This window comes from Oryzias latipes, chromosome 6 (assembly GCF_053564925.1).
Source record: "Oryzias latipes strain Hd-rR chromosome 6, Olatipes_Hd-rR_3.1".
NCBI lineage: Eukaryota > Metazoa > Chordata > Actinopteri > Beloniformes > Adrianichthyidae > Oryzias > Oryzias latipes.
Genome location: NC_136242.1, coordinates 34,084,244 through 34,099,318, shown reverse-complemented (window position 1 = coordinate 34,099,318; position 15,075 = coordinate 34,084,244). Strand labels below are relative to the sequence as shown.

General features: G+C 40.0%; 1 long non-coding RNA gene across 1 annotated transcript in view; it reads left to right on the top strand.

Annotated features, from left to right (window-relative positions):
* The window catches only part of LOC144992580 (uncharacterized), a 34,597-nt gene that overhangs the window by 1,041 nt on the left and 18,481 nt on the right, over positions 1-15,075 (top strand). The window lies entirely within an intron of this gene.

Genomic DNA, 15,075 nt, shown 5'->3' with positions numbered 1-15,075 from the left:
CAATTACAATATCTGCACTGCCTCATTTAACACCCATTTATTTGATATAGTTAGTTGTTTTTAGGAGTGCATGTAGACATTATTTTTTTCACTCATTACTAATTTCAATTTTTTAAAATTGAACTCTTTTTATTTTAATTTTTTTTCTACATGTTTACTATATATTTTACATTAGATAATTAATGAATCTTGAATCCTAAACAGTCTTTTTTACGGAACCTTTCTTTCCTGCGCCTTTTTTGTTTCATTCTTATTTTCTACACCTATCGTTTGTATTGATAAAGTGAAGAAAATAAGAATGAAACAAAAACACACAAAGACTCAGAAATGATCCACAGTCTAACGTTGACACCCAGTGTTAACATCAGATACTGCAGGGCATTTTCAAAACAATGACCGTTTCAGGTTTATTTCTGTCAAATATTTTAATATGAATTTACAAATGTAAAGAAGAGACACCAGATAAAAGTGCAGCATGCTTAGAGGGTCTTAGCTAGAAAACAAAACCCCCTCGAGCTTAAACAGCATCCTGATCCTTCTGGGCTCCAGTTTCTGCAGACGTCCAGTATCATCAGTAGTTATCAATGCACTTGTAGCTTTGAAACTTGTTGCACTTCTAGAAAGGGTCAAAGGTTTCCGTATAAAGCGGTTCGATTTTCAGTCATCATCAGCTACTTTCCAGACACTTCCTGTTTTGCTGGCGGTGATTTTTCCTCTTAGAATGGCGCGTGGAAGCTTTTCTGCACACAAAGCTTAACTTCTTTAGTAGTCAATCACATTCGGTCAAACAGGTCAATCACAGTTTAAATCAACAGTCAGAATGATAATACAAATATATGCAGCCCTTTAACAATGTTTCTACCTCACTCATGCTTCTGCACCTCCTGCCTGCACCTTCAATCCAACAATGCCTGTGATGATTCATGGTCAGACTTCTGCAGAGTCTGATGATGAGGAGGTGAGCATGAGCGGGGCAACATGGAAGACGTGCAGGGCGGGGTTCCCCAAGGACCGGGGTTGTTAGGACACGTCCACGACAACCTGGAGACCTGCAGCCAGCGATGAGCCGAGTCTGCAGACAGAAGAAGTTCTTCCTCCTGAGAGAAACCGTCTTTATTTTCCTGATTTTGTTGCTCCGTCAGAGGAAAGCGCTTTTGGCTTCTGGCCAGTTCCGGCTCATCCCACATCTGCAAAACCAGACGAAACATTTGGACTGAATAGAATTATTTAGAGAGCCTTTCTTTGATTAACAGAGATCAGAACAATGAGCTGTTCTGAATTCCTGTAACCCGTTTTAATTATTATTTAATGTGGTGAAATGATGAGCTGGAGCCTCCATTCTCAGGCTGATTGAATGATGCTTCTCACTGAGAGATAACTCCAAGCACACAATGGTGTCTCACTGCTATTTGTGTATTACAGAAAACACATTCTTCCATTTATGCAAATCAACAGATGAATATGCTTGTGAGGAATAAAGCTTTGTGCATGAATGAGCCGAGTGAAGCAGGAACAAACTGGACGAGCAGTGCTGCTGGTTCTGTGGTTCATCGTGGAAACAAAGAACATAAAAAAAACCAAGAACTTTCTTTGTTCTTACGTCTCTTTTGACCTGACCTACATTTTTTCTTCGTCAATTAAATGGAAGCAGATTCCAAAGTGGAAAACGGCCACATGGAACCCGTTTGGTTCATTTGTGGAAGAGCGATTTACAGATTTCCTCGCTGTTAGCCGTGTTTTCCTCATTCATTCATCTGTCCTTTCCTTCTACTTCCTGCTCGTTGGCTGGACTGCGTGATGTCATCGGTGGGTAACGGTTTATTTCCACCTCCAACCAAATGAAGTCAATTTAGTCACCACTTTTTGTGATCTAGACGCCGCCATGTTGGAGCCAGATGTCGTCAGTAAGCTCTGATTGGTTTGAGTCGGTCTGAGTTGATGTTTCTATGGCAACTACTCTCACCAATCAGGAGTGAGCTTGTTGGAAGGCCACACCCCTACACCCTAGAAAGCAGGCTCCACAAAATCTATCAAACTTGAAAGTTGGACGTGGGGGCCAGCAGGCTCCACCTACTTTAATTTAACATCTGATTGGTCAGTTTATAATATCCTGAAAATAAAAGAGGATTTTCTAAAAGATGTTTAAAAAAAGGTAAAAGAATCCAGAACAGTTCTTCTGACCAATGGAATGAGTAACAGGAACAGCTGTTCATGTCTCTATGGAAGTCTATTGAGGGTACTTCCTGTTTGGAACGCCAGGGGGGCGGAGTCATTCACAGGTCTCATATACAGTCATCCGTCCTGCTCTGCTCATCCTATTTGACCCACATGCTCCTGTAATGACTTCCATCCAGGCCTCATCCTTTACCTGTTCTGTCTCATCCAACCATTTCATCATCCAGCCATTTATCCATCCAACCATTTATCCATCCAACCATTTCATCATCCAACCATTATCCATCCAGCCATTTCATCATCCAACCATTTCATCATCCAGCCATTTATCCATCCAACCATTTATCCATCCAACCATTTATCCATCCAGCCATTTCATCATCCAACCATTTCATCATCCAGCCATTTATCCATCCAACCATTTATCCATCCAACCATTTATCCATCCAGCCATTTCATCATCCAACCATTTCATCATCCAATTCAATTCAATTCAATTCAATTTTATTTGTATAGCCCAAAATCACAACAACAGTTGTCTCGATGGGCTTCGAAGTAAAACATGAAATCAAAAGGATCACGAATACAAAGAGTTCAATAGAAAAATACTAAAATAAACTAACAAACTGACTAAGCTATACTGGCATCCCTGCCCTTAGACCCCCCTTCGCGGTAAGGAAAAACTCCCAAAAAAACCGGATTCCGGAAAAAACGAAGAAACCTCAGGGGTGCCCACATGAAGGAGGGATCCTCCCCCAGGACGGACAGGCGATTTACCAGAACTCTTAGAGAAGAATTAACTTATCTAAATCTACAACTACATATATAAAGTCCAGCAGACGAGCTTCATCCAGCCGTGGTTATCGGGACAGTCAAAGGCGCGAGTCGAGCCGGAGACAGGAACCACAGCCAGGTGTAGGAGCAGGAGCAGAGACGAGGTACTCGGTCAGGCAACCAACCATTTCATCATCCCGCCATTTCATCATCCAACCATTTCATCATCCAGCCATTTATCCATCCAACCATTTCATCATCCAACCATTTCATCATCCAGCCATTTTATCATCCAACCATTTATCCATCCAACCATTTATCCATCCAACAATTTATCCATCCAACCATTTCATCATCCAACCATTATCCATCCAGCCATTTCCTCATCCAACCATTTCATCATCCAACCATTTCATCATCCAACCATTTCATCATCCAGCCATTTTATCATCCAACCATTTATCCATCCAACCATTTATCCATCCAACCATTTCATCATCCAGCCATTTTATCATCCAACCATTTATCCATCCAACCATTTATCCATCCAACCATTTATCCATCCAACAATTTCATCATCCAACCATTATCCATCCAGCCATTTCATCATCCAACCATTTCATCATCCAACCATTTCATCATCCAACCATTTATCCATCCAACCATTTATCCATCCAACCATTTATCCATCCAACCATTTCATCATCCAACCATTATCCATCCAGCCATTTCCTCATCCAACCATTTCATCATCCAACCATTTCATCATCCAACCATTTCATCATCCAGCCATTTTATCATCCAACCATTTATCCATCCAACCATTTATCCATCCAACCATTTCATCATCCAGCCATTTTATCATCCAACCATTTATCCATCCAACCATTTATCCATCCAACCATTTATCCATCCAACAATTTCATCATCCAACCATTATCCATCCAGCCATTTCATCATCCAACCATTTCATCATCCAACCATTTCATCATCCAACCATTTCATCATCCAGCCATTTTATCATCCAACCATTTATCCATCCAACCATTTATCCATCCAACCATTTATCCATCCAACCATTTCATCATCCAACCATTATCCATCCAGCCATTTCATCATCCAACCATTTCATCATCCAGCCATTTTATCATCCAACCATTTATCCATCCAACCATTTATCCATCCAACCATTTCATCATCCAACCATTATCCATCCAGCCATTTCATCATCCAACCATTTATCCATCCAACCATTTCATCATCCAACCATTATCCATCCAGCCATTTCATCATCCAACCATTTCATCATCCAGCCATTTCATCATCCAACCATTTCATCATCCAGCCATTTATCCATCCAACCATTTATCCATCCAACCATTTCATCATCCAACCATTTCATCATCCAACCATTTCATCATCCCGCCATTTCATCATCCAACCATTTCATCATCCAGCCATTTATCCATCCAACCATTTATCCATCCAACCATTTCATCAACCAATCATTTCATCATCCAGCCATTTATCCATCCAACCATTTATCCATCCAACCATTTCATCATCCAGCCATTTATCCATCCAACCATTTATCCATCCAACCATTTCATCATCCAACCATTTCATCATCCAACCATTTCATCATCCCGCCATTTCATCATCCAACCATTTCATCATCCCGCCATTTCATCATCCAACCATTTCATCATCCCGCCATTTCATAATCCAACCATTTCATCATCCAGCCATTTATCCATCCAACCATTTATCCATCCAACCATTTCATCATCCATCCATTTATCCATCCAACCATTTCATCATCCAACCATTTCATCATCCAGCCATTTATCCATCCAGCCATTTCATCATCCAACCATTTCATCATCCAACCATTTATCCATCCAACCATTTCATCATCCAACCATTTATCCATCCAACCATTTATCCATCCAACCATTTATCCATCCAACCATTTCATCATCCAACCATTATCCATCCAGCCATTTCATCATCCAACCATTTCATCATCCAGCCATTTTATCATCCAACCATTTATCCATCCAACCATTTATCCATCCAACCATTTCATCATCCAACCATTATCCATCCAGCCATTTCATCATCCAACCATTAATCCATCCAACCATTTCATCATCCAACCATTATCCATCCAGCCATTTCATCATCCAACCATTTCATCATCCAGCCATTTCATCATCCAACCATTTCATCATCCAGCCATTTATCCATCCAACCATTTATCCATCCAACCATTTCATCATCCAACCATTTCATCATCCAACCATTTCATCATCCCGCCATTTCATCATCCAACCATTTCATCATCCAGCCATTTATCCATCCAACCATTTATCCATCCAACCATTTCATCAACCAATCATTTCATCATCCAGCCATTTATCCATCCAACCATTTATCCATCCAACCATTTCATCATCCAGCCATTTATCCATCCAACCATTTATCCATCCAACCATTTCATCATCCAACCATTTCATCATCCAACCATTTCATCATCCCGCCATTTCATCATCCAACCATTTCATCATCCCGCCATTTCATCATCCAACCATTTCATCATCCCGCCATTTCATCATCCAACCATTTCATCATCCAGCCATTTATCCATCCAATCATTTATCCATCCAACCATTTCATCATCCATCCATTTATCCATCCAACCATTTCATCATCCAACCATTTCATCATCCAGCCATTTATCCATCCAGCCATTTCATCATCCAACCATTTCATCATCCAGCCATTTATCCATCCAACCATTTCATCATCCAACCATTTATCCATCCAACCATTTCATCATCCAACCATTTCATCATCCAGCCATTTCATCATCCAACCATTTCATCATCCAGCCATTTATCCATCCAACCATTTATCCATCCAACCATTTCATCATCCAATCATTTCATCATCCAACCATTTCATCATCCAACCATTTATCCATCCAACCATTTATCCATCCAACCATTTATCCATCCAACCATTTCATCATCCAATCATTTCCTCATCCAACCATTTATCCATCCAACCATTTATCCATCCAACCATTTATCCATCCAACCATTTTATCATCCAGCCATTTTATCATCCAACCATTTCATCATCCAACCATTTCATCATCCAGCCATTTATCCATCCAACCATTTATCCATCCAACCATTTATCCATCCAACCATTTCTCCATCCAACCATTTATCCATCCAACCATTTTATCATCCAGCCATTTTATCATCCAACCATTTCATCATCCAACCATTTCATCATCCAGCCATTTATCCATCCAACCATTTATCCATCCAACCATTTATCCATCCAACCATTTCATCATCCAGCCATTTCATCATCCAACCATTTCATCATCCAGCCATTTATCCATCCAACCATTTATCCATCCAACCATTTCATCATCCAACCATTTCATCATCCAACCATTTCATCATCCAACCATTTATCCATCCAACCATTTATCCATCCAACCATTTCATCATCCAATCATTTCATCATCCAACCATTTCATCATCCAGCCATTTATCCATCCAACCATTTCATCATCCAACCATTTATCCATCCAACCATTTCATCATCCAATCATTTCCTCATCCAACCATTTCATCATCCAACCATTTATCCATTCAACCATTTATCCATCCAACCATTTTATCATCCAACCATTTCATCATCCAACCATTTATCCATCCAACCATTTATCCATCCAACCATTTCATCATCCAACCATTTCATCATCCAACCATTTCATCATCCAACCATTTATCCATCCAACCATTTCATCATCCAACCATTTATCCATCCAACCATTTATCCATCCAACCATTTCATCATCCAACCATTTCATCATCCAACCATTTCAGCATCCAGCCATTTATCCATCCAACCATTTCATCATCCAACCATTTCATCATCCAACCATTTATGCATCCAACCATTTCATCATCCAACCATTTCATCATCCAGCCATTTCATCATCCAACCATTTCATCATCCAGCCATTTATCCATCCAACCATTTATCCATCCAACCATTTCATCATCCAATCATTTCATCATCCAACCATTTCATCATCCGACCATTTCATCATCCAACCATTTATCCATCCAACCATTTCATCATCCAATCATTTCATCATCCAGCCATTTATCCATCCAACCATTTATCCATCCAACCATTTCATCATCCAGCCATTTATCCATCCAACCATTTATCCATCCAACCATTTCATCATCCAACCATTTCATCATCCAACCATTTCATCATCCCGCTATTTCATCATCCAACCATTTCATCATCCCGCCATTTCATCATCCAACCATTTCATCATCCCGCCATTTCATAATCCAACCATTTCATCATCCAGCCATTTATCCATCCAACCATTTATCCATCCAACCATTTCATCATCCAACCATTTATCCATCCAACCATTTCATCATCCAGCCATTTCATCATCCAACCATTTCATCATCCAGCCATTTATCCATCCAACCATTTATCCATCCAACCATTTCATCATCCAATCATTTCATCATCCAACCATTTCATCATCCAACCATTTATCCATCCAACCATTTCATCATCCAACCATTTCATCATCCAACCATTTCATCATCCAACCATTTATCCATCCAACCATTTCATCATCCAACCATTTATCAGTCCAACCATTTCATCATCCAACCATTTCATCATCCAGCCATTTCATCATCCAACCATTTCATCATCCAGCCATTTATCCATCCAACCATTTATCCATCCAACCATTTCATCATCCAATCATTTCATCATCCAACCATTTCATCATCCAACCATTTATCCATCCAACCATTTATCCATCCAACCATTTCATCATCCAATCATTTCCTCATCCAACCATTTATCCATCCAACCATTTATCCATCCAACCATTTATCCATCCAACCATTTTATCATCCAGCCATTTTATCATCCAACCATTTCATCATCCAACCATTTCATCATCCAGCCATTTATCCATCCAACCATTTATCCATCCAACCATTTATCCATCCAACCATTTCTCCATCCAACCATTTATCCATCCAACCATTTATCCATCCAACCATTTATCCATCCAACCATTTCATCATCCAACCATTTCATCATCCAATCATTTCATCATCCAACCATTTCATCATCCAGCCATTTATCCATCCAACCATTTCATCATCCAACCATTTATCCATCCAACCATTTCATCATCCAATCATTTCCTCATCCAACCATTTCATCATCCAACCATTTATCCATCCAACCATTTATCCATCCAACCATTTTATCATCCAACCATTTCATCATCCAACCATTTATCCATCCAACCATTTATCCATCCAACCATTTCATCATCCAACCATTTCATCATCCAACCATTTCATCATCCAACCATTTATCCATCCAACCATTTCATCATCCAACCATTTATCCATACAACCATTTATCCATCCAACCATTTCATCATCCAACCATTTCATCATCCAACCATTTCAGCATCCAGCCATTTATCCATCCAACCATTTCATCATCCAACCATTTCATCATCCAACCATTTATGCATCCAACCATTTCATCATCCAACCATTTCATCATCCAGCCATTTCATCATCCAACCATTTCATCATCCAGCCATTTATCCATCCAACCATTTATCCATCCAACCATTTCATCATCCAATCATTTCATCATCCAACCATTTCATCATCCGACCATTTCATCATCCAACCATTTCATCATCCAACCATTTCATCATCCAGCCATTTATCCATCCAACCATTTATCCATCCAACCATTTCATCATCCAATCATTTCATCATCCAGCCATTTATCCATCCAACCATTTATCCATCCAACCATTTCATCATCCAGCCATTTATCCATCCAACCATTTATCCATCCAACCATTTCATCATCCAACCATTTCATCATCCAACCATTTCATCATCCCGCCATTTCATCATCCAACCATTTCATCATCCCGCCATTTCATCATCCAACCATTTCATCATCCCGCCATTTCATAATCCAACCATTTCATCATCCAGCCATTTATCCATCCAACCATTTATCCATCCAACCATTTCATCATCCAACCATTTATCCATCCAACCATTTCATCATCCAGCCATTTCATCATCCAACCATTTCATCATCCAACCATTTCATCATCCAACCATTTATCCATCCAACCATTTCATCATCCAACCATTTCATCATCCAACCATTTCATCATCCAACCATTTATCCATCCAACCATTTCATCATCCAACCATTTATCAGTCCAACCATTTCATCATCCAACCATTTCATCATCCAGCCATTTCATCATCCAACCATTTCATCATCCAACCATTTATCCATCCAACCATTTGATCATCCAACCATTTCATCATCCAACCATTTCATCATCCAACCATTTATCCATCCAACCATTTCATCATCCAACCATTTATCAGTCCAACCATTTCATCATCCAACCATTTCATCATCCAGCCAGTTCATCATCCAACCATTTCATCATCCAGCCATTTATCCATCCAACCATTTATCCATCCAACCATTTCATCATCCAGCCATTTCATCATCCAACCATTTCATCATCCAACCATTTATCCATCCAACCATTTCATCATCCAACCATTTATCCATCCAACCATTTCATCATCCAACCATTTATCCATCCAACCATTTCATCATCCAACAATTTCATCATCCAGCCATTTATCCATCCAGCCATTTATCCATCCAACCATTTCATCATCCAACCATTTCATCATCCAGCCATTTATCCATCCAACCATTTCATCATCCAACCATTTCATCATCCAACCATTTATCCATCCAACCATTTCATCATCCAACCATTTCATCATCCAACCATTTATCCATCCAACCATTTCATCATCCAGCCATTTCATCATCCAACCATTTCATCATCCAGCCATTTCATCATCCAACCATTTCATCATCCAACCATTTATCCATCCAACCATTTCATCATCCAACCATTTATCCATCCAACCATTTCATCATCCAGCCATTTCATCATCCAACCATTTCATCACCCAACCATTTCATCATCCAGCCATTTCATCATCCAACCATTTCATCATCCAGCCATTTATCCATCCAACCATTTATCCATCCAACCATTTCATCATCCAGCCATTTCATCATCCAACCATTTCATCATCCAACCATTTATCCATCCAACCATTTCATCATCCAACCATTTATCCATCCAACCATTTCATCATCCAACCATTTATCCATCCAACCATTTCATCATCCAACAATTTCATCATCCAGCCATTTATCCATCCAGCCATTTATCCATCCAACCATTTCATCATCCAACCATTTCATCATCCAGCCATTTATCCATCCAACCATTTCATCATCCAACCATTTCATCATCCAACCATTTATCCATCCAACCATTTCATCATCCAACCATTTCATCATCCAACCATTTATCCATCCAACCATTTCATCATCCAGCCATTTCATCATCCAACCATTTTATCATCCAGCCATTTCATCATCCAACCATTTCATCATCCAACCATTTATCCATCCTACCATTTCATCATCCAGCCATTTCATCACCCAACCATTTCATCATCCAGCCATTTCATCATCCAACCATTTCATCACCCAACCATTTCATCATCCAGCCATTTCATCATCCAACCATTTCATCATCCAACCATTTATCCATCCAACCATTTCATCATCCAACCATTTATCCATCCAACCATTTCATCATCCAACCATTTCATCATCCAACCATTTCATCATCCAACCATTTCATCATCCAGCCATTTATCCATCCAACCATTTCATCATCCAACCATTTATCCATCCAACCATTTCATCATCCAACCATTTATCCATCCAACTATTTCATCATCCAACCATTTCATCATCCAGCCATTTCATCATCCAACCATTTCATCATCCAGCCATTTATCCATCCAACCATTTATCCATCCAACCATATCATCATCCAGCCATTTCATCATCCAAACATTTCATCATCCAACCATTTATCCATCCAACCATTTCATCATCCAACCATTTATCCATCCAACCATTTCATCATCCAACCATTTCATCATCCAGCCATTTCATCATCCAACCATTTCATCATCCAGCCATTTATCCATCCAACCATTTCATCATCCAACCATTTCATCATCCAGCCATTTATCCATCCAACCATTTCATCATCCAACCATTTCATCATCCAACCATTTATCCATCCAACCATTTCATCATCCAGCCATTTCATCATCCAGCCATTTCATCATCCAGCCATTTCATCATCCAACCATTTATCCATCCAACCATTTCATCATCCAACCATTTATCCATCCAACCATTTCATCATCCAGCCATTTCATCATCCAACCATTTCATCATCCAACCATTTCATCATCCAACCATTTATCCATCCAGCCGTTTATCCATCCAACCATTTATCCATCCAACCATTTCATCATCCAACCATTTCATCATCCAACCATTTATCCATCCAGCCATTTCATCATCCAACCATTTATCCATCCAACCATTTCATCATCCAACCATTTCATCATCCAACCATTTGATCATCCAGCCGTTTATCCATCCAACCATTTATCCATCCAACCATTTCATCATCCAGCCATTTCATCATCCAACCATTTCATCATCCAACCATTTCATCATCCAACCATTTCATCATCCAACCATTTATCCATCCAGCCATTTCATCATCCAACCATTTATCCATCCAACCATTTCATCATCCAACCATTTCATCATCCAACCATTTCATCATCCAGCCGTTTATCCATCCAACCATTTATCCATCCAACCATTTCATCATCCAACCATTTCATCATCCAACCATTTCATAATCCAACCATTTATCCATCCTTTCCTCATCCATTCCTCCCTTTTTCTGTCAGGACTAGTACGGAGTCATGACTGAGACCGAACCTCCATCTCTGTCCAGACAGTCGTTCACATTTTTATCAGCAGGAAACATTTCAAAGTTCCTCTTTTCTTTTGGTTCTTGAAATTCCTCAGAAAACAGCTGCTGCAGGAAGAACAACTTCCATCACAGTTTAAAGGAAGCTGCTGAGCTGCAGCTTTCACTCCAGTCCCAGAGTGAAATAGCTGCTTCCCCCCAAAGGATGATGGGAAACGGGGGGGGGGGGGGGGGGGGGGGGGCAAGGACAACACATCAAAGCAGGTGGAGGAAGAAGATGGAATTTTCTTTGTCTTCGTCACACAGTTTGAACCAGCAGCAGGTGAGCTTTCTGAGGGGTTTTGGCGAGCAGGTCACATGGCCGGCGAGCTGCTCCAACGGAGAGGATGTTTGTTCTGACAGAGAGGAAGCAGAGCAGACACAGCGGGGGGGTCAAGGTCGAAGCCAGAACCCCTCAAAGCAGGGTCCAAGCACTCGCAGACAGAACCGCTGAGACCCAAACAGGAGGCGGAGTGACGACTTCAGACTGAAGCCTCTGAGGAAAAAGCTCCCCAGGTCTGAAACTGTCTCTGAAGATTAATATGAGACGCCGGCCTCAGCTCAGCATTTTAAAACGGTCTTTAGTTTTTCTTTTTCATCTTTTCTGATCAAATGATTTGATTGGAAAAAGTTCCTGATGTCAGGATTCACTTGGAGTTCAGAAACATCTCAAAGAAACCTGACAGGTGGTTCCCGATAAGGAGGGAACCCGCCGGGGGATCCATTAACAAATCAAAGAAGAACATAAATGAGAAGGAAGCTTCCAAACCCGCCATGAAGGCAGGATGGACGTCAGGGAACAGGAGAGCTTCCAAGCCTTCACAGGAACCTCAGGAGGACGGTTCTGGTTCCACCTGCTGCAACAAGAACACATCAAATGCAGATTTCAGACGCAAAATCTGCATGAATATGAAGTTCCATTTAAATAAGTGTCATAAGAAGGTAAAAGAAACAGCGTTAGGGTGAGGTTTTATTATTATTTGGTGGGAACGAATGAATTCTTTTTTTTACCCATGTTAGGTAAACTCCACATTTATACTAAACGGAAACAATTTAGTCCCCCCCCCCAAAAAAAAGAGCCAATTAAAACTGTTCATTTTTGTCTCGTTCTGAACAAACTTCTGAACATGAATAGCAGTTTAAAACATTCATTCTTTCATTAACTCAGAGTCTTTTCTGTCTTTACTTTTCCACAGAAAATCATCTGCTGCTGTGATGTTGGAAAAAAAAAAGTCTGAATCCATTTTCGCTTTTGAACGCCGTCCAGCTCTCAAGTGATCAGAGATCCCATTAGTCATGTTTTCAGGCCCAGCAAAGCACGAATGTGAAGAGCTCTCCACTCTTAGGGGAGGGGGGGGGGGGGCATCAGCGCGGTAGCATAGCAACATGTCAATCCTGGAAAGGAAGACATCTTCAAAACGCCAAGCTGCATGCATGTCTGCAGCAAAAGCTGCAGCAAGCAGGCCTCAGGGTAGAACCAGTCTGTTTTTTGATGACACATTTCCCTCTTTAAACCAATAAATTCACCTAAACAGTAGAGACTCACCAACAGGGCAAGTTTCTGGAGCACTAGGGAGGAAAAAGGGCGATGGAGGACTCCCATCATCCTTTCCCTCAAAGGAATGCTCCTCTCAGTGCTTCTTTCAGTGAGAATTCAGGTGGGAGGTTACAATTTCCAAGCAGAGAAACAAGGTTGAGAAGTTCATTAGAGGGTGTCACATAATGAACCTTCAAGCAGAAACCGTCCTCATCTGCTAACAGGCTAGTTTGTGGCAAGAAGGGGAAAACAAAACACAGAAGAACTGTTGCTGAAAAGGTCAATTTGAGTTAACATTTAAAAAGACATTTCAACTAAGATGAACATGAAATCAATTTCTTTCAAAGATTACATTTAGTTCTTGTTTACATTTGCCCAACATTTCAATCCTTCATCCCAAATGTCGCTGATATGCTACGGACCATTTCATCCAACACTCCCCTTAGTTTAGCTTCACCTTGAACGGAAACAGCTTGACGATATCTTTTGAAAGAAAATTGGAAATAAATGAGACATGAAGGAGTTAAAGGAGGCTTGAAAACACCTTTATTTTTGAAAAACACAAAGGTTCACGGGAGAAATATAAAGAGCTTCTTCTTAAAATGATGGAAAACCAACTGAAAAACTATTATTTATTATTAAAACAACTAAAAAATTGATCATTTTATTAGTGAATACCCAGAAACATAAATAGATTCCATCCCGTTAGCATTCTCTGGAAGTTTTCTGCTTTTTATAGAAAAATAAAAACTAAAGAAAAAATAATGAAATAGTTTTTTGACTTTTACTTGTGCTTACTTCTGCTTGTGTGTGTTTATTGGGTCTCGCTAGACTGATTTTATATTGTTTTAACATTGTGAAGCACTTTGTGAGTCGCTCTCTGAGAAAAGTGCTATATAAATAAAGATTTACTTACCTACTTTAAGTCTTGTCTCTTCCTCTTGTGCTGGTCCATGCCGTCTCTTCTGCCCTGTTTGTGTGTTTACCTGGCTAGCCCACAGGAAGTTGTGTTTTGTTTCCGTGCTTAGCAGAGCCTTTTGTTTGAGAGTAAACCCCTGGCCCTGGAACCGTGTGCCTCCTTTTGGGTCCTTCATGCTCATCAGCCTCGTACCTGACAGATCCCTCTAAAAAACAAACCAAAAACAATGTATAGCTTCCAGTCATTACCCTTTTGAAAATAATGGATTGTCACCTGATAAAACCCAGTGGCTATTTCCAAAATTGATTTCTTATTGGAGTTAGTCTGTAGAATTCAATGGGAAAATGTCTTTGCCCAACAAATATTAGGTCACCAATAAAATCAAAGAAATCCTTTTCAAAAATTCCATATCAGTATTTCTTTATTCAAATCCATGTGAATCAGGAGCAGACGGCAAAATGCGGAAGGAAAGGACTTGTAGAAGTGACGCAGGCGCTAGCTCCAATGGTGCTCTGAGTTTTTGTTTCACTGCTAATGATAGGTTGAGCGTGTAAGCTAGTGGTAGGAAGTGTAACAGATGGCTGATGG